This window comes from Corapipo altera, unplaced genomic scaffold, assembly GCF_003945725.1.
Source record: "Corapipo altera isolate COAL_440 unplaced genomic scaffold, ASM394572v1 2b, whole genome shotgun sequence".
NCBI lineage: Eukaryota > Metazoa > Chordata > Aves > Passeriformes > Pipridae > Corapipo > Corapipo altera.
In genome coordinates, this window is record NW_020884874.1 from 20,213,832 (window position 1) to 20,235,151 (window position 21,320).

Genomic DNA, 21,320 nt, shown 5'->3' on the forward strand with positions numbered 1-21,320 from the left:
CATAATAAATCCACAATGGATAAGACTTATATACAGTTTGTCTTTTGACAATCATTCAAAGGTTTGACCAGGAACACCAAGACACCAGGGTAGCCCATTGAATTTGAACAACTCTTATGAGAACACTGAGTTTCAAAGAAGGTTGCATTTAGCACAAGAGCCTTTCATCCAACTCTCAGATTTACAAACCTAACATGTAACTAATTACAAGATTGCCCTTACTTTGTAGGTGTCTGTTCTCGATAATTACCTCCATAACCCTATACCTCCCTTGGAACTGGTCTGGGAGATAGTTTGTGAATTGTGTCCAAAGCCTCCCTCTTTCTGCCTCCAAAATTAGTAATGGTATCTGTTTCATCTACCTGCTTTCTTCCCAAGAAAATATGAGGCCTTAGGTTCTGCAGTTGAAATTCCCTCTCTGTCATCTCCAGGAGGTGCCTCACCTGCTAGATTTTATATACTTCAGACCATTACATCTTCCGACCTTCCATCTGAATCTATGCCATGGAAGACACAGGAGTGCAGAATCTCAGGGCCCAGGCTACAGCCCATGTCTCTACCTAGTGCTTATGCCCACCTGGTAGACAAGGTAGCACCGGATGACAGATCCAGCTTCCTTTAGTTCCTCATATGTTGGAGCCTTCATGGCTGAGAAAAAGCACCAGCACCAGGAAGCTCTCAGTACCTCTACTTCTGTGAATCACTGAGAATAAACTCTGCACACTAAGGATTTGCTTGCCATCTCCTTTCTTTGCTTCCTTTTGTTGTGAGTTTTCGGCTGATCCAGCACTCACTAAACGGGAATCTTGCCATCATCTTGGGTGGACATTAGATCAGGCATCATCTGACTGGAAAAAGTGGCATAAAGCTTCTAATAACACAGATATTGGCTTTATGTAGTGCTTTTTATCAGAAAACATCTTGTAGTTTTAACCTCTGTGTGCATGATTTGCTTTTACCAACCACTGAAAAGCAACCACATGTGGGGAGAAATGTGACTGCAGTGAAGCAGTTCACAACAGAGTTTTGTTATGATAGCTCATCTCTCTGGTTCATGAAGCTCCAGGCAGCAGATGATACACTAACAACACAGTGACGATAAGCAGTGCAAAGATAGGTAAAAAACATGATCTACATTGTCTTTGAAATCTGAATTAGTTGCCCGTGCTGGCATTTTGAATAGAAAAGGTTATTAAGAATTCTTTGGGGTTTTTTCCTTCTTGTGTCTCCTTCATAAACTTCGATTTTTGAGTAAGTTCAGTTTCAACAGTCTTGTTGATCCAACTCATATTTCTAATTTCTTCCACCTTTTGCCTTTGTAAAGGAATAGTAAGTGAAATAGATGATCAGTCTATGTGCAAACCTGTTGCATAGTGACACCTTTTTCAATAGGCTACCTTTGAAAATTCTTTATATTTTGCAGTCAGAGAATGAGGAAGTTTTTATAGATTTCAAGTTTTGAAACACATTCTGAATCATTTGCAGATGGGCTCAAAATACAAAAGAAGTTATTTGCTCTAAAGCGACTATATCTGTCCCTTGATATATTCTAATAGTGGAACTCAAAGAGAAAAAAAAAACCTGCTCTTTCCTCCCTCTTTCAGGCAGATGTGTTCCAGCACAGTGACACTAAACTTTTGGATTACATGCACCTGTCAACACATACTTGCTTGCTTTATTCCTTTCATTTTAAAAGTTATAAGTGTCTTTTCCGGAGATGCTGTGTTGTGATGAAGAGATGCTGATTCAAACTTGCCCTGATGCAAACATTGAGAAAATGAAGAGCTATTTCCAAAAAGCTAAGGTGAGATAGACAAAAGAATTGAGTGAGTATTAACTGTCCGGGTCGTCCACGTGTTTGAACAGCTGAGTAAAAACGCTCTGAGTCTGTGTTACAACAGGGTTGCAGCTGCAAAGTACCTACAAAGGGCACTGGGAGGCTGGAAAGAATTTCTAGGAGGGATTTTCACTTCTGGAATGAAAGCAGTGGGATTTAATTTCAGAGAAAATATTACAGAACCTTATCCTCCTCTAAACACACGTAATGGAAGCGAAATGCTGAAGCACTGGATAAAAACAAAGACATTGACAAAGTCAAAGCACTGAGAGATAGGAGGGGTTTGTCAGCAGTAGATTAGATTGCTGCAGGTTTCTTGCAATATGCTTCCCAATACTGCATCTACTGGATTGAAATTTACTTCTAAGGGGCAAATAATTAATGTTATTAATGATGTTACTATGAATCCGGCATTAAGGGTGAAAAGCAAGCAAGCAAGCAGGATGTGAGCCAGCTGCAGAAAAGGTCCTGAAAAATGACAGTCCTTAGGCAGTAACCAAACACAGAAGAATGGTATTTTCGCATAGTCAAGGACTATGCTGATTTGGAAGGGACCCACAAGGATCATTGAGTCCAACCCCTAGCCCTGCACAGGACAACCCAAGAATCACACCATGTGCCTCTCCAGATGCTTCTTGAACTCTGTCAGCCTTGGTGCTCTGACCACTTCCCTGGAGAGCCTGTTCCAGTACCCAACCACTCTCTAGTGAAAAACTTTTTCCTAATATCCAACCTAAACCTCCCCTAACTCCATCAGATCTGAGCTGAAAGCTTTGTGAGAGGTGAGGCAGGAAACTAATTCCACTAGTATCCATGTTTTTCAGAATACGAACTTCTTAAATGTCCCTCGTGATGTTTCACATTCAGACTGATTTTGGGTTTGAATAAACTGGCTTTCAATAGTAAATATGAACTTCTCCCAGCTTTCAGCTCCAAACAAAAATTACTTTATCTTATTTAATTCTACAGTCTTGCATATGAAAGATGAAAGTCTGTGTCAAAGTTTCCTTGATCTCAGTGACAGTAAGCTTGTCTCTTCACAAATGAAATTAAAACATAGACCTGTCTGTTAGTTTAATGGCTGGACTTGATAATGTCAGAGGCCTTTTCCAACATTAATGATTCTGTGATTCCAATGATTCTAAAACACTTAAAGCAAAATCTGCCTTTCATTTCTGCACTATAAATCTGATATTACCCTTACCTTTTCTAACAATGCTGGTGTTGTATTCATTCCCTTTCCTGGACTGCTAGGTTAGACCTAGACAAGTACCAGTCCTAGGCTTCCTTAAAAGACCACATTACTTGGATGTGATGGGGTAAATGGGCTGAAATTATCATCACTAGTGGTTTCTATCTTAGAGGTGAAAAATGTGCGCCCATAAAATGCCAAAAGAACATCATGTTCCTCAGTTTTCACATAAAGTTCACAATATCAGACATTAATTTTAATATTTGAAGGATATTTGCATAATTTATGTACAGAGTATAAGTGATTCCTGCTATAACAGTGAAAAAAAATCACTGTATTTCTGGAAAAAGTTATAAATTTCCTTGCTATATTTTTTCATTAAGGTAATTAAATGTGAATTGCCACAGGAACCTAAAGTTTTTCATCATTAACATGAGTTTTATTTGACTATTTTATATACTTTTAAGAAGTACTGTGAGGAAAAAAAACACACAAGGAGAAAATGTCATCCACTGAATTTTCTGTTTCACATTTATTCTGTTGGAAACTGTATGAGGGTTCTTATAGAATATGACAAACTATGTGTGTATGAAAATCATGTGCCTACTTTTGTGTAAGTAGTGGTGGAGAATGGTTCAGGATGGCAATTTCCAGCAAAACCAAGATGATAACAGTACATGGCACAAAGCTACTCTTTGTTGTGTAGTCCACCCCTCTGGCTGCCAACCCACTACTGGAGGATCCAAGTTTGGGAAGACTTCACCTTCAAAGGTGAAGTCCTACCCTTTGGCACTGGGAAAGCCACAACATTAACCTCTCACCACATGTTACTTTGTACTCTGTCACCATTACACTTGGACTGTTTCACTTTTTAAACATGACCTCCTAAGGGCACAGGAGCAGGAACTCCCAAATGTCGGAAGTCAAACAGATGAGGCAGAAGGCTGAACAAAAATCCTCTCTTGGAAATAAGACAAAAAAGATAGGTGTATGCCCAGTGGAAACAAAGTCAGGTGACACGGGAAAAATACAGAGATACTACTTATCACTGTAAGGAGAAAATTCATACAGCCAAAGCTCAGCTGGAATTGAAGGCGGCCAGAAATATGGAGGGCAATAAAAAGAGTTTTTGTCAAATATATTGGGCAATAGGCAGTGTAAAAAAACCATTGGCCCTTGACAGAATGAGGATGGTCACCTCGCAAACAGGGACAGAAATAAGGCAGAGGTGTTTAATGCTTTCTTTGCCTCTGTCTTCAACACGAATGACAGACCAAGGGAGTCTCAGTGCCCTGAGTTGGAGGGCCAAGACTGTGAGAATGATCAACTCTCAGTTGACCCTGACATTGTGCAGGAACTTTTGCTCCAGCTGGATCCTTACAAATCTGTGGAATCTGACAAGATTCATTCCAGAATCTTCAAAGACTTGCTGATGTCATCACAAAAGCTTTCTTGATGATTTTTGAGCAGTCTTGGGAATCTGGAGAGGTCCCAGATGACTGGAAGCTGGTGAACAGTGTCCTGATCTTCAAGAAGGGCAAGAAGGAGGACTCCAGAAACTACAGGCCTGTCAGTCTCACTTCAGTGTCTGGGAAAGTCATGGAGAAGATTATTCTGGGTGGTATTGAGAAACACCTGAAAGACAAGGCAGTGACAGGTCATAGCCAACATGGCTTTATGAGAGGAAAGTCCTGCTTATCAAACCTGATTTCCTTCTATGACAAGGTAACCCACCTAGTTTATCAAGGGAAACCAGTTGATGTAATCTTTTTCAGTAAAGCTTTCAATGCCGTCTCTCACAGGATCTTTTTGAACAAATGTCCAGCACACAGCTGGACAAACACATCATGTGGTGGGTGAGCAATTGGCTCATAGGTCGAGCACACAGGGTAATAGTGAATGGGGTGACATCAGACAGGGAATCTGTCACTAGTGGGGTTCCACAGGGCTTCATCTTGGGCCCCGTACTCTTTAACATCTTCATAAATTACTTAGATGCAGGAATGGAAGGGATACTAAGCAAGTCTGCAGATGATACAAAACTGGGAGGAGTTGTTGAATTCCTCAAAGGCAGGGAGGCTCTGCAGAGAGACCTCAACAAATTAGAGAAGTGGAAATCACCAACCATTTGAAGTCGAACAAGGGCAAGTACCAGATTCTGCATCTGGGATGGGGCAACTTTGGATATTCGTACAAACTGGGGAATGAGATGCTGGAAAGCAGTGCTGGGAAAGGTACCTGGGGGTTCTGGTCAATGGCAAGTTGAATATGAGTCAGCAGTGCCCTGGCAGCCAGGAGGGCCAACCGTGTCCTGGAGGGCATCAGGCAAAGTATCACCAGCCAGTTGAGGGAGGTGATTGTCCCGCTCTGCTCTGCACCAGTGTGGTCTCATCTTGAATATTGTGTGCAGTTTTGGGCACCACAATACAAGAAATATATTAAGCTCTTAGAGAATGTCCAAAGGAGAGCAACGAAGATGGCTTCCCTGGAGGGGAAGCTGTATGAGGAGCAGCTGAGGTCACTCGGTGTGTTCAGCCTGGAGAAGAGGAGACTGAGGGAAGACCCTCATTGCAGTTACAACTTCCTTGTGACGGGAAGAGGAGGGAGAGGCACTGATCTCTTCTCTGCGGTGACCAGTGACAGAACTGGAGGGAATGGCCTGAAGTTGTGTCAGGGGAGGTTTAGTTTGGATACTGGAAAAGGGTTCTTCACCCAGAGGATGGTTGGGCACTGGAACAGGCTCCCCAGGGAAGTGGTCACACCACCAAGCCTGACAGAGTTCAAGAAGTGTTTGGATGACACTCTCAGGCACAAGGTGTGACTCTTGGGGATGGTCCTGCACAGTGCTAGTGGCTGGACTTGATGATCCTTGTGGGTCCTGTCCAACACAGCATATTCTGTGATTCTGCGGTTCTGTGTTTCAGACAGTAGCATCACTGTGTACAACAAGTCAAGTTATCTTTTTGCTTTTAGTCAGAGACCTGGACTGGGCTTTTCAAGTCCCATGTTGCAGATTTGCTGACAACCACACAAGTCTCTAAACCTTTCCTTTCCTATGGGTGTTCAGGATAAATTCCACAGCTTCTTCGCCCTTTCTCTTTAAGTCAACAGTTTAAAAATAAATGCTTAAGGAAATTGGACCTTTGGGATTAGACATGGAGCAAGGGGCACTGGCTATGAACTCTGCAAATGAAAGCAGGAGTTGATGTTGCCATGGTCACCTGTTGGGCCTTTTCTGCTGGTACTTACACATCTTTAGATAGGTCAATGTCTGTCTTACTGTAGCCAGAACTGGGCTTAAAGACATGCAAATGCTAATCCTGGTCACAGGGACAACATTTTCATTTATTAAATAATACAGATATAGGCTTGCATTTTGTAACTAATTTATCCTTTCCTGTCCTCTTTTTCTTCATGTTTGTAGACACTGACTTCTTGTCTGCTTGAAAATGCTACATACAGACAGCCTGTCTAGCAGGAATGTGATGTGTTTGAATAATGTTGTCCCAGAAGTTCCGCGAGGTCTATCAGATGAGAGGAGACAGAACCATTGGGGTGCACTGAGAGTCACGATTTACACTTAAAAAGAAACTGTAAGTGAAAAGCAACAATTATTTCTTACAGTCTGCCAGGATGTGCAAGGAAAATGAGTGGAAAACTGTAAAGTTGAATTGTTTTAAATTAGGCTAGATTGCATGAAATCTCTATTGCATAACATGCTGTGTAAGGAACAATCTTGCATTTTTACAGGAAGGGACTAAATTACCAAACGATCTCCAGCTTCTGTGAATCTAGGTCTTGATCAGTTTTTAGATTGTACAGTTAGAATAATTGTTTTGTCAGTCACTAAAAACTCCCTTTTGCTGGAGAGATTGTCCTTGGCTAACAGCTCCAGGCAAGATCTGCTCCTGGTGTGACAGAGTTATTCCAAAGACGAATTGTGCTGTAGATAGTTGTCCGTGTAATAATCTGTGCTTAGTCAAGCCACTGTGCTAAATTTCTTTACCTTAGATCTTTATCTTAAAAAATCAACAAGAAAGTAAAAAAAAGTAGTAGAACTTGGGCAAATAAATCTTACAGGAGCCTGTCTTAGTCTCAGCTTTGGAGTGCTACAGGAGAACTCTGCACTCCGTACGGTTCAGTGTGAGTAGTAAAATCCAAGTTCTTTAACCTAATAATTTTTTCTGCTGAAGTCAAGACTTTTTTTTTGCAACATCCTGGTTGATGTCACAGAGAATATTCCCTGCTGGTTGAAAGATGGCAATAAAAAGAAATTTATATGTAAATATGATTTTTAACTTGTTAAAAATGAATTCGCTGATGTTTGCAAGTTTCTAACTTGTGAGCTTTAAATGAAAAATTCAATTTCAATTCCATTATGCACTGATCAAAATTAAAGTACCATGGAGATTTTTCAGCTCTTTGCTCATCTATTTGAACTTCTGCCGTCCCATGGAAAAGCAAGATACGAAAGCTGTGAAGTTATATCAGGAACGCCAAAAATGACCACCCACTAAGACAAAATTGCACAAATTGAATAAATTTTCACCTCTTTTGAATGCAAACCAGAAAGTGTCCATTGTAGTTTGTACAATAAAGCAAAAATCGTACTTTTCCATCAATGTATTTTCAAAGGATATTTTTATAGAAGTTATGTTATTTGCTTAAGGGCAGAAATGAACATCAGAAGTACTATTTTAGTAGCAATGACATAAAGTCTTAAACTATAAAATAATGTTTCTGTGTATTTCAACATATGGACACTTCTCCAAGTTGCAGTTAGACAATGGCTTAGTTTTTTTAAGTACAATAGTTTATAACAATAGCTTTAGCCAAGAATCATGCACCATCCGATTGCTGCTATCTGATATAGAGATTATCACTAACATTTTCTCTGACTGAGGAAGTATTGAGTAGTCTGCAATATTCTTGAAGGCTAACCTCCCACTGCCTCCTACAAGCTTCTTACTGACATGTGAAATATTAGTATGTAAGAAATAGTATTTATTTTAGATTCTGTAAATTGTTTTTCTAGAACATTGGGAAAAGTAGGTTTTCTTTTGTAGTGTCAGCTATCATAAAAACACTAGTTGAGATTGAATTCTCCAGAGGCATATTCAGGTTTTTCCACCTTGTGCTGGGGACAGTAACTCTGGTTACACCAAGATCTGCATTGTCTAAAGCCCGTGAAAAGCGTCTGATGAACAAGGCCAGCCTTATGGGAATGAGAGCATCAGTGTGAGCAGTGACAAGAAGGTTATGGTAGAGGGGATGCACTCTATATCTTTGACTGCAAAGGGATTTACTACAACAGATAATATAACTTAGGAAAAAGTTTGATGATATAAGTATGTAAACCAGATTAATGTATCTGACTAACTGCATGAAAACAAAATTTATTAAAAAGAAGAGAACCAAACCTGAACACTAATTCTGGCTGCTTTCAACAGCTGAAGCAGGGGGTACTTGGCAAGGAAAAAAAAGTTACAAATTCAGTATTCTGCTAAAAAAAAGGCAACAGACACTTGCACCAACATTCTTTGAAGGTTCAGGGCTGGGATGAGCTACATAGCGCAGAGACTGTGGGGGTTTACTGGGAGACACCTTTTGGTGCAACATGGCAAAGAATGGTGGACAATCTCCCTTCAGTGCAGTTACAAGACTGTAACAATAGTTGAAGTCAAAAGCACTAATGACTAGTTGAAACAACTGATGACCCAAGGCCAAGAGCTCAGCCAGTCAGTAACAATGTGGAAATGTGCCTTGCCAAGTTTCATAAAAGAATTGTTGGACTTCCCCTTTTAGAAGTAGCACAATATTCTCACTTATTTTGTAGTTTCTGAAGTGTCTGAGAAATGTGTGTTTAATACCTCAATCAATCAGAAAACTGTAATTTTAACACTCTTTTTAGAATCTAAGCTGAGAAATTTTGGTTGGTTTGCTTTTGGATTTTTTTTTTAGGAAAAAAAGGTTGGAAACCAGCCTTGACTCCATAATGCCAATTTCAAACATCCTACTCATTTTGATGGAGCCAGAATGTCACGTAGGTATCCTGAATATTTCTTACTTGCTTATGTCCTGCGTCAGCTAAAGCATAGATTGTTTGCTGGTGGCTTTAAAATGAATTCAAACAAATCTCATTCTACTGAGTGGGTTGGTCCTTCCTTCTTCCTGTGTTGCATTTGCCCTTGTCATTACAGGCATACAATAAGAAGACTTCTCTGCCACATATGTTTACAATACAGTCTGTAAATAATGGATTTCCATTGTTTACTCAAAAAAACCACTTTTTTAATGCAAAGCTACAAGGTTTGCAGAACTGGTGTCAGCCTCTCCTATTTTCCAGGAAGAAGCCTAGGGCATCATACCCACTTGTAAAATGATTCTGCCAGAAGCATTTTAAAAAAGTTTGACAAAGAGAAACATGCAAAATGAAGCATTTTGAATGAGAAGGAAACTAGAAAAAGTGGGATGAAAAATGGAACCCTGCAGTAAGAGGCTTCAATCTGTGCAGTGATACCAGCTGATGAAGCGTTTGAAGTCCAGTCTGTAAATGGTGACTCCCACGCATAGAATTTGTCTTCAATAGTAGTAAACATTTATACTAAGTAAAAATTCAACATTTTAAAATTCTGTTTTAATGATTCTACTCTGTTAGCTTTGTATCAAAGTATCAAAGATATAATTTATGTCAGAAAAAGTTTACAGCCTAGAGGGTGTGAAATGACAGAGTACATTTACTCCTTTGAATTTCCTTCCTAGCTAATTCTGGGAGAGAAATTGATATGGTCACTCATGATTGGTTTTTGGGTTATGGTGTGTTACAGTGACTTCCCTTTAGAACTCTGCACAAATATTTGCAGTATTTTTGTCTTAATTGAAATGACAGTTTGAGATACACCGGTCAGCAGGGAAAAAACTTGTTACTACTCCCACACCTGTTTTATGATAGCATTTGTTTCCGGAGGTTATTTTTCCACTTCCATGAATTAAGGATTATATAAGCACACTCTAGTTTCTAAGGTCTTGGCTATGAGAGTGGAATTCACAACCTTGTCTGAGCCACTTATTTTCCCAGTGCTGCAAACAGGGAGTTTAGAGGTGGAGAGATGGGACACATGACACCAGAGCCTGTAAGACAGCCAAGAGGCAAAGGTCAAAGAGTGGGATTCATCTGAAACCCCGTCACACACAAGGACTGAAAAGCTTTCCTGCAGCTCATCCTGATCTGTGGAGGAGAGGTGGAAGAGAAAATTGTACTTTCTAAAACTTAAGGCACCTGAGCCACCCATGCAAGTTCTTTTTTTTACAGACTGCTGTTCCTGGATGAGGAGATGTTGTTCCTCCTACTTTTACTGAATGTTTGTGGTCAAAGCATTTACCTAGAAGGCAAAGATCTGTGTGTTTTCAGGTCTCTTCAGGCTGAGGAGAACATGGTGTCACCTTCCCCATCCTCAGAAGATGGTCCATGACAGGAAAAGTAATAACTGTGAGGTGTCTCCTTCTCAAGATTAACTATTGTCAGGCCAAGAGGAAGCTCACAAGTCTGGAGAGTGATAGCAAGCTGGAAGAACACAACTGTATCTTAGTGAGATCTCTTGAAACACATCTTTTATGTGTTTTATTAATTGACTTTTTAATGCAAAATGTGCAAACACATTCCAAAAAACTTTAAGTATCAGACAAATGCAAAGATGCTCACTTTATTCACAACACCTCAATCTCTTCTCTGATTTGTATTTAACCTTTTATTCTTTTCATATCTTACCTCAAATGTAAAATCTGAGGTGCCCCCATTCATGCTTGGTTAAGTTTGTCTCCAACATCTGCCACAATCCTGAACTAGTCTCAGTTTTTCCTTCTTTTAGATATCGCTGACATCAGTCTGATGATCTACTCTGCTTGACACCATAATTAATAGTACCTCCATGGCAAAAAAAAAGGCCAAGCATCTTTGCTCTGTTTTTAAAACAATTTGTCAAACACAAAGGTACAAACAGCAAGAGACCCACTGTGAGAAATTATGCATGAAAACATTTCATAAATCTGGTACCACACAGCAGACAGAGTGGAAGCTCACATATCTGAATTGTTTCTTAAACTCCTTTTACCACTAGTTAACATAAGATGCATCTCTCCAGAGGTATGGGTACTCTTCTAAAGTTTGGGGCACTCTCAAAAGGTTTAACTCTCAGCAACAAAGCAGGCAGTGCTAATGCCCCAGAATCACTTTCCAAAATCATCTTCTTTAACCATGTCTTACATATTTCTTCCCCAAAGTCCAAGAAAATGGAACAAATCTTCTGGGATTTCCAGAAAGACAGCCAGTCACATGACATTTCTGTTTTCTTCTTTTGCCACTAGGTCATGGGGTTTTTACCCTTAAAAAGTGTGTTCAAGTCCTTTCACTGCAACCAGTTACTGTATGTACCTCAAGGAGAGGAGGGTAGTATCTGGTGTGATAGAGGCCCACACCGTTAAATACTGTGGAGTGAGGAACCATATTTGAAGCACAGAACAAAACCTAATTAGGAAAGAGTACAGGCTCATGATGAATGCTGGTCTAGTAAGTTCTTTTCCCTGAAGCAAGGGTCTGAAGTCAGATGTATTCTGCACTAATTAAAGTGTCTGAACATATATCTTGACGCAGGGGCTCCCGAATTTTTGCTTAAAATACTGGCATTGACAGCAGTGGGAAAAGGAGACGCAGCAGAACTGCTACTAGGTAAGACAAGAAGATGGAGACAAGTCCTGCAACTGCCGGTCAGTGCTCACACAGATCTTTCAAACAGCCACCACTCTAATAACTTAGGAGACCTTTCCGGGTAGGGATTTACCATCCTGTTGTAGCAGGGAGCTATAATGGTCTGTCACAGAGATTAACTGGGGGGTCCTGCAGAGTACTGTCAATTACCATCCTGCACTCAGGAACAGTCTCCAGAAGCTACAGGAAAAGCAATGATGTGGCTGAAGGGAAGCTAGAACTGTTGCACTAGGGAACAGTGTAAGATACTCTATTTAGCTAAACCAGGACATCATCTGATTATTAGAACCAGCTATAGCATTTGGACAGAAGACAGGGAAATATCTCTTGCCAGAAAGATGATGTTGCAAAAATGTATTAAATACCACTACATTTTCCAAAACAGATTCAAATCTGCTGTCTCTATTTTCCAAATTATGCTTGAAGCACTCAAAATATTTTGAATTCCTCATTTAGATATACTTCTGTTTCATCATGAAGTCAATATATCTAAATGTATCACTAAACTAAATTTAAAATATTCATATTTCATAATTTTTTCCCAACATTATACTGCAATGTTTCAGCATTACTGAAGGTAAATACTATTACCTTAGCAAATGTTGCAGCACTATAGATGAAAAAAGATTTTTCTCTAGATAACATTAAGAATTTCAATGATTCGGAAAGTCTGAGTGTGCTGAGTTTTCAATCCAGTTTATAATGAAAACAAATGACAAATTCCTGTAAATTCTTATAGAATAGAAATGTTATCTCTGACTGGCTCACTAGACTGCAATTGCAGATGGCTGAGGATATTCTGAAGGTCAGCACAGAAATGAAAGAGCATAACAGCTACTGATGCCTTTGATTTCAAAACCAGCAATGTAACCAAGTTGTCAACCAACAAGCAATAAACAGTTTCTTCCTGAAAGGGGAGAGAGGATTAGAGAAAAGGGACATGAGGTCACTGCCTTGAAGCATCCTGAGTCAGCAAGTTAGGTGAGAAAGTTTGCTGTGGTCCCAAGACCATCTGCCTCCAAAAGTGCTGACTGGGCTCCTGCTGAGGCTTGTTCACTGCTGACCAAACACCCACGTGTCTGGGGGATTGCAGCTGGATCCCGGCACTCAGGCAGCATGTGTGCTTGGTAGTCACACTTGAACCTGTCGTGTGACTATACATCTGCTGATGTAGAGTGCCTTTAGGTAAGAGTTGTAAGAAACTGGTGGCTGGAAAGCAGCAAGTATAGCTTGCTATACAGCATATCCTCAGCTGAACTGCTCATAACTCAGTCACCTGCCTGCTAGGGCGGCCAGCAAATGGTACTGGTGTCTAGCAGGTGCCACTGCTGGCACTGGGGCAGCCAGCAATGTTATCCAGTCCCTGCCCTCATGGGGACCTGTCTGACCTGCAGAGAAGAGTTTGGAAGTCAAGTCTTGGTGTAACAGCTACCATAAAAAGATGCTGTGCTGCAGACTACTCTGAAACAGGTCCAGAAGGTCACACTGAAACAAGAAGTTAAACTCTTTCGGAATGCTCTTATCCCTAACACAAGCACTTTGCCACCCAAACGAGATGACAGTGGCTTGGGTGACACCATTTCTTCATCGTTCAGTTTGCCTGGTGCATGTCTGGCTGGCTTCAGTACAGGCACAGGGTGCTGAGGGCACGTGTATGCTATGTTGCCAAGAGCCTCGGAGCAAGGCTCTAAGTCTCTGCCATCCCCAGTTATGCTCCTTGACTACACTTGCTACTTGGGTGAGCTCAGAAAAACCACCAATTACAATGCAGCATTGCACTTCAAACACTGCCAAGATGGTGAGCCAGGGCATGGGGAAATATCACTGGACGCCAGCCAGTGTTTGGGAATTTTCACTTGACTTGTAGGAATGCAAAGTAACACTTGCCAAAACCAGTCAGGGTTCATGTCAGGTCTTTTCCATCTCTTTTATATTTATAACTGTAATATGAACTGTCATGGAGTTCATTTATATATGAAGTTTAGAAGACAGCTTACAGTTTAGCTCTGCCATAGAAGTCTATGTTTTTGTAAGACCATATTCTGAAGATTTCCCTCAATATAAGGTAAACAGGACTTTAAATTAGGCAATGTCTTTGCAGAGCAGCATACATAGAAGCAGTACCATAAAGCAATTTTTTCTGGCTTATCTGTTGTTACCCTAATAGAAATCATTTTGTTTCTAATTTTGGGAGCCAGGAAAAGAGAAGGAAGGGATAAAAGGAATTGCCTCTGCAATTCACCTTCCCTGACAAAGCTGGAAATGCCTGGTTAATCCTTAGGAAAAAAAAAAATCTACAGGAATGAGGTAAAAACTTCATCCTTTTGACTGGCCAATGTGTCCAATTTCAGTTTTCAGCAAACAGAAATGGAAAAATAAGTTCAACTGCAGGCTGGACAGTAAACCTAGAGGAGTCTGATTTATGCAGTTTGATTGAAGTATGTATTTGAAGACCTGGGAAAGAGTCTGAAGTTGGCAGCCCCTCTTCAAGTGATTAGGACCCAAACCCATCTTTGCCGTAGAACAGCAACACTGCAGGGAGGAACCAAGGGCCAGATATTCCACTTTGTATGTTATAACCATCATAGTTTTAGAGGTACATAAATAAAGGATAGTGTAAAAAGGAAGCAGATAGAGATTAGGTTATTACTGGACAGAGTAAAAAAATCAGGGAACCACGAATCAGCCAGCAGAAACCAAATGGACTTCATCAGCCCTTCAGCTGCATACCTACCGGTGCTCAAGTTCCTTGTTCCTGGAGCACTGGCACAGCTATCAGCTGACACTGCATGTCCTGTTCAATACATATTTTCAGCACTGACAAATGGCAGCCAGAAATCCTTGGGGCTTCTAAATACCACTTATAGCTCCACTTATTCTCTAATGACTGTTCAACTTCCATACCTGGGCATCACTTCTATTATTCACCCACAGCTACATTTCACTGCTTTTTCTCCTGCTCTATCTGACTTATTCTAGAGGGGTTTTTTCAGTTAACAAGCAACAGTGTGTCAACTATGAGTCAGTATTACATTATCTGTTATTGTATTATATTATTTTGTATAATATTATGGTGGGCAGTGAAGATTTTCATGCAGAAAGAGACAGCATATTCCTCACATTACATAGTTATGTCCAATTGTAAAGCCTTTGACAGCAATAAAATCAAAAGACAATCTATATACTGAGCACACTTTGCATTAAACGTAAAGCTAGGATTACTTAAATTAGAATAAAAGGCACCAATGTTCTATTTGTTTATTATATCATTTGCACAGAAGCTATCCATGCTATTTACTCATAAATATCGGAAAGGTTGCTGGTTTTCCTAAAGGGGTTAAAGAGGAATACGGACCCTTGGCCTACAGCTAGTGCTGACCCAGTCATCAGAAGTGAAGGACAGCAAGGGGAAACTATTGGTTGAATTTGTTTTGAATGAATGTCCAAGTTGTGAACCAGATGCTTGTGGTATGGGAGATACAGAAACATCCAAGTTCATATCCCCTCTGCCAAGTCAAGAATCAGAAATGCCAGGTCATTTACTATGCAGAAAACAAGCTTAAAAGCCATGTGAGCCAAGTTCTGGCACAAAGCATCCTCTGACTAATGAATCCTGGGCTGCACAACCTGTGGAACTTACTGGCTTGGGTCTCTTCAATACAATAAATTTCCTGAGATGCACACACACGGAGTAGGCTGCTCAAGGCTGCATTCAAGATTATAATGTTCATCTAGACAACATCATTGGTTAATATCTCAATCCACTTTTAATTGGAAAATAGTCTGTGTTTTTGCAAAATAACATTATTTATTCCAGTTTCTCTAGAATTTTTTTTAATTAACAATACAGAAAAATCCATACAAACACATCTGGATCTTCTCATTTCAGTATATATATGTTTTCATTTTTTGTGGATTAAATCGGTATGTCTGCTACTCCACACTCATATCACTACAGCTTGAAGCAGAACTCTGGTCCAATTTAGTCTGGATCTCTAGGGCATTCACATGTTGTAACTAGTTCTGCTGACTTCAGAGTCAGCCTTACAATTCATTATTCCTAAAGCCTTCCTCAGAAGTTCAATGAGTACTGAGAAATCTCAGCTTTCATTTAAGTCGAAGTCAAGAGATTATAGACACACAATTGTAAAGTCCAAAACATAAAATCCCTCAATTAATTAAAAAAAAAGAAAGAAAAAAAAAGAAGAAAACCTCATCATGTCAATTCTTTAAAATCGTATGGTTTTAAATCACATAACTTAGTGCATGTTGGTGATGTGGTTTCAGTTCTTGATTTGGCACTGATGCAGTCTGGATTCTTTGTCTAGCATTAAGCATGTATTCAGATGTTTTAAAAAGCCACAAAAGAGTCATGGCAGAATTTACAAATGCAGGATAGTGGACCATCTCCTGAATGGTGTTCCTCCATCCCAACACACCCAAAAGGCTGATAGTACCAGGAAGAAACTTATAAAATGACCTCTGAAGGAGTGAGAAGATGAAAGGCAAGCTCCATGTATGTAGAGCATAGACTTGCAACAAATGGTTTCCCAAAACAACTGAATGAATGAGTGGCCTCAGGTCAGGTTTCTGTCAGAGAAACTGTCATCTCCTTTCTCTGTCTTAGACAGGAGATGCCAGACTAAATAGTAGCAGCAAAAGATTCAGTTGTCTGCTGATCTTCAAAGGGATCCTCTGTGGTGAAGTTTGTTATATATTGATTCATAGCTGTAGTGACATCTTGCCACAATTTCACACTTCTTCAGGGTTCCAATAGAGCAGCAATTTTGAGCATGCTCCAGCCAACAGTGCCCTTGATGACTAAATTCTCTGTCTCAAAGACATGAGTGCACAGTGGCTTGAGAGATTTTTGTTTTCTTCTTTACAGTGTCCTTTTTTGAACAAGGGTAGATCTGCATATTAGTCGTGTTCATTTGCATTCTGCTTTTGTGGCTACACAAAACCAATCTGCACATTCAACTTTTTACTCCTCTCTGGCTTGGTTTTAATAATGCCTGCAGAATTTTTTCTTTGTTTGTTGGCTTGTTTCAAAAAGAGAAAGTCATATATTACTGTTCCTTTAAAACTCCAAATGGCACATCATACAATAGGAAATGTCCCACTAATGCAATTAGGACATGGAATCTCTCCTGCATGAGTGTTATGGTAGTATATGTCTAACTGTGCCAGTAGATTTCATGCAGTGGAAAACCGAAGCATTATAGCGATGAGTCAGGTCCAGAGGTTTGGCTCATATGCAAGTATGAAGCACTTAAAATTTATTTGTACAAGTTCCCACTGTATTTCTGAGGGAAGATATTTTCCGTGCACCATTCAATATAACCCTTCACCAAAAAGAAGGCTATTTCTTTCAATTGACACAGCCTCTGAAATAGTATCTAGTGAAGCAGCAAGGATTGGATAAAACTAATGCCATTTCCTTGTTTGAAATATTTTTTTCTTAGTCATGCCTATCCTCTTCACATACACAAAATAAATGTCAATATTTGACTAGAAAAGTAAGATGGGGAACACTGCATTTTTATCTGGGTCATTCCTATAAATAGGAAAACACAGGAAATTGCTGCTATTGTAGAATGTTCTGTCTGTCAGCTTTCTCAGATCTGTTCAGTGAAAGATTTTCAGCATGTTCCCCTTCCTTGCCTGTAATTTACCACTCTCATTATACACACTACAGTTCTGAGCATTCCCTTCTTCTCTCATTTCTCCCCTTTCTCTGCCCTTCTCCTTTCTCCTTCAGGATCATGCTTCTATGGCTCTGATTGTATTTTACTGTTTCAAATTCAATCTCTCCCTCTCTCCCATCAAGCTAAATGCAAATTCCGTACCCCTAACACCCAGCTTTTTGCCTGGCCTCTCTTCACCTTGCCACCAGCCCTGGCTTCTCTCCAGCCTTACACTCTTCACTTCATACATCTGATCCCCTTAACACCTTCATCATCTCACGCCTATTGCTCTCCTGTATTGTTTCTAGAGAGCCAGCTTCTGTTCTACCGTAATCTGGCACTGTTGAACTCAACATGACCTGCTGCCTTCAGCTGATGGTTATGCTACACACCAGACCTACCTGATAGTTTTTCTGCTGCTCGTTTCTTCTCTCATGTTCTCCAGGATGTAATAATCAGATTCCCCTTTCTCATTTCTTCTCTCTCCAGTTTTCCCCACTCTCCCTCCTATCTGACTCCTTATCTTCACTTCTCAACATTTCTGTCATTACCGACTACCCAGGTCCTTCTTCTGTGGTTTACATCTGTGTGGAAATGAGAATTTTTATTGTTTATTTCATGCTACCCTTTGCATTAGGTATTTAGCACTAAGAACTTCTCTATAAACAATCACAAGAAACAGTCCTTCAGATTCCCATGTACAATTATTTTTTTTCTGAAAACTTGGCAAAGACTAAACCGCCCATGTGCTGAGGCAATTGTGCAAGACATGTTGGCCAGTACTGTGTTACTGGACCTACTATTCTGGATGTATCCATTTTTGCTTCTCAATTTTCAGTTACTTTATAGCTCTTTGTAAACCTTCCCCGCACACTTTTTCTGGCCTCTGTTACTATATTGCCTGACACTAAGGAGACTTGATCTTTTTCTTGGGTTTTCAAGCTTCATAGAAATGAAAATGATAAAGAATATAATTTCAAAACATGATAGCAAGATGTGGCAAATAAAGAAAATGAAAATGATAAGCGAAAAAAATCTAAACAAACCTTACATTCCAACTATTCAGTAAATCGTTCCTTTCTAGATGGGAAAATATATCTGGGATGTATAGTTTTCTGGATACATGAAAAAACACTTTGGAGGGATGATACTGAATTATGTTTTGGCAACTTAACAGCAATCTAACTGTTTCTGCAGTAGTGTGTGGCCTTCCCCAAAACCAGTACTGAGGTGAATTTTAACAGGTCCTTTGTTCAGCTGTCTAGGTGGCAGCCAACAATCCAGTAGAACTCCTAGAGCACAGGCAAAGCCTGCTCTTTCTCCACCTCAAGATCTCCTACAGGCAGAGAGTGAAGAGGAGATTAGCCAGGTGGTTTGAAGTGAAGAGCTCAAGTACTGGGAGGTATTTCATTGTCATAGCATGCAGCAGTTTTTTGGTTAATTTAGCATGAGATGGGCAACCTACCATGTTGATATAACCTCAGCAGCACTGTGAGAATGAAGAAGTACTCTTCTCAGATGTAATCTAACCTCAGAATCTTTCATTTTCTATTGCCAGAATAGCTCTAATGAACATATGAATGCAACTTCAGCTGCCCCAGATTTAGATAGATAATGGTTTTAGTGTTACTGAGCCTCAGGTAGACTTCTATAATACTTGGCGACCAGTAGGAGACACAGAGGGACAGAAACTTGGTTTCTTCTGAGACATTTACATCTTTTCTCTGTGCTCTGTACTGGAAAAGTATCTGATGTTAACGAACACCCTTTATACTTACTTCTGGTAGCCTAAACTGCCACCATTTCCCTTGATTTAGTTTTACTGTTTCTGTTTTTAACTAAGCACAGATCTAGAAGTGGAACTGAAAGGATTTCAGTGTCCCTCACCTGTTTTAAGAGAGGCAAGGGATATTAACTTCTTCACCGTCTGACAGTGTAAGGTGTGTTCTGTCTGTGCTCTGTTGTTTACCTCGGGGTTGGTTCTACCTCTGTTTCACAAATTTTGCAAAAAGCTGGCTTTTACCAAGTTTAAAAGCAAATTTGTAACTCTTGCCTTGAAGATTACATTCAAAAGAAATATTTATAAATGAAAAGTCCTGAAAGGGGTGCAATGCAGTAAGATCAAGATCCAGCACATATCATAGAATCATGGAATGGTTTGGGTTGGAAGGGCCCTTAAAGATCACCTAGTTCTAACCCCTCTGCTCTGGGTAGAAACACATTCCTCTAGACCAGGTTGCTCAAAGCCCCATCTAACCTGGCACTGAACATTTTCAGGGATGGACCATCCACAATTTCTCCAGGCAATCTGTTCTACCTGTTTACTACATTCTGAGTAAAGAATTTCTTCCCAAAATCAAATCTAAATATACTCTTGTTGAGTTTGAAGCCATTCCTTGTGTCCTGTCACTACATACCCTTGTAAAAAGTCCCTCTCCAGCACTCTTATAGCGACTCCCCCACATCTCAATAGGTACTGGAAGGCTGCTGTAAGATCTGCCTGAAACCTTTCCTTCTCCAGTCTGAACAGCTCCAACTCTTTCATCCTGTCTTCATAGGAGAGGTGCTCCAGCCCTCTGATCATCTTCATGGCTCTTCAGCTTGTTTCAACAAGTTCATGTCCTTCTTATGTTGGGAGCAATAGGGCTGGACACAATACTCGAGGTGGGATCTCATAGGAGGAGAGTAGAGGGGCAGAATCACCTTCCTCTACCTGCTGGCCACGCTGCTCTTGATGTAACTCGGGATATGTGATTGGTTTTCTGGACCACAAGTGCACACTGCCAGCTCGTGTCTAGCTTCTCACCCACCGACACACCCCTAAGTCCTTCTTTTTAGGGCTGGTATCACTCCATAAAAACTTACGGATTTCAAAAGAAGTGAAGCTGGACTTTGAAGCTCTACCTCTAACATTATGCTTATATCAGTGGTGCTAGATCAACCTAAGCTTACTGAGACTGACCGAGAACAATCTTCTTGGAGGGCTTTTACTCAATTAGGGTTCACCAGAGTAACATGATAGTACTGTTGAAGTCCTCTGCAGAAAGTCTGTAGAAATAAACATTTAACAGATGAGAGTGGATTCCGTTGCTGAAATGTTATCCATTAAACTTACAGAATGTGATAAGAGGATCCTTGTCCCTTCTTGGATTGTGGTAAGAGGCTACTTTCTTTTCTGTAGCTGTACACTACAGATTAGTTCTAACACTGAGTCTGAAGAAATAGCAATATGAGCTGTTAGAACAGAGAGAAATTGTCCCTGTGTTGCACCTCTGGCCCATTTGCAGCTGCAGTAAGCTCTACCAATCTTTTGGAGGTATTGATGAAGGAGGATACTAGTAATTAGCAATCAATTTTGACAGCTGAACCTCAGTAAAAGAATATCTCTCAGCCAACAGCATTTCAAATTTTCTGAAAAGCTCTGCTAAAGGTCTTGTTCAAGAATGCTATGAACTAAGGGAAATTGTAGACTCTGATCTTCCTCAGCCTTTTTTTTTTTCTGGGAGATTCCACTCCCAGTCAACTAGGCGTTTTGGAGAAGGGAATGCCTCAGTGTAATGCACAAGGGAATCTGTATTTTGGTCTCACTTGTAGCTTTTCTGTGAGAAAACAAAGGACTAATCTTCTGAACCACCAACCAATGACTTCTGGAAACTGCATTTACTTCATATATCAGGCAAATTCAAGTTCCACAGCTCAACTTCATTCAGATTCAGGACTGAATTCCAAACAGCACACAACACAGTATCTTTCAGTCCAACTGTTTGCCTGTTTTAAAGCTTCAAACTCATTATTGAATGCCAGGCTGAATGCCAGTCAATACCTGGCTGAACTACCATG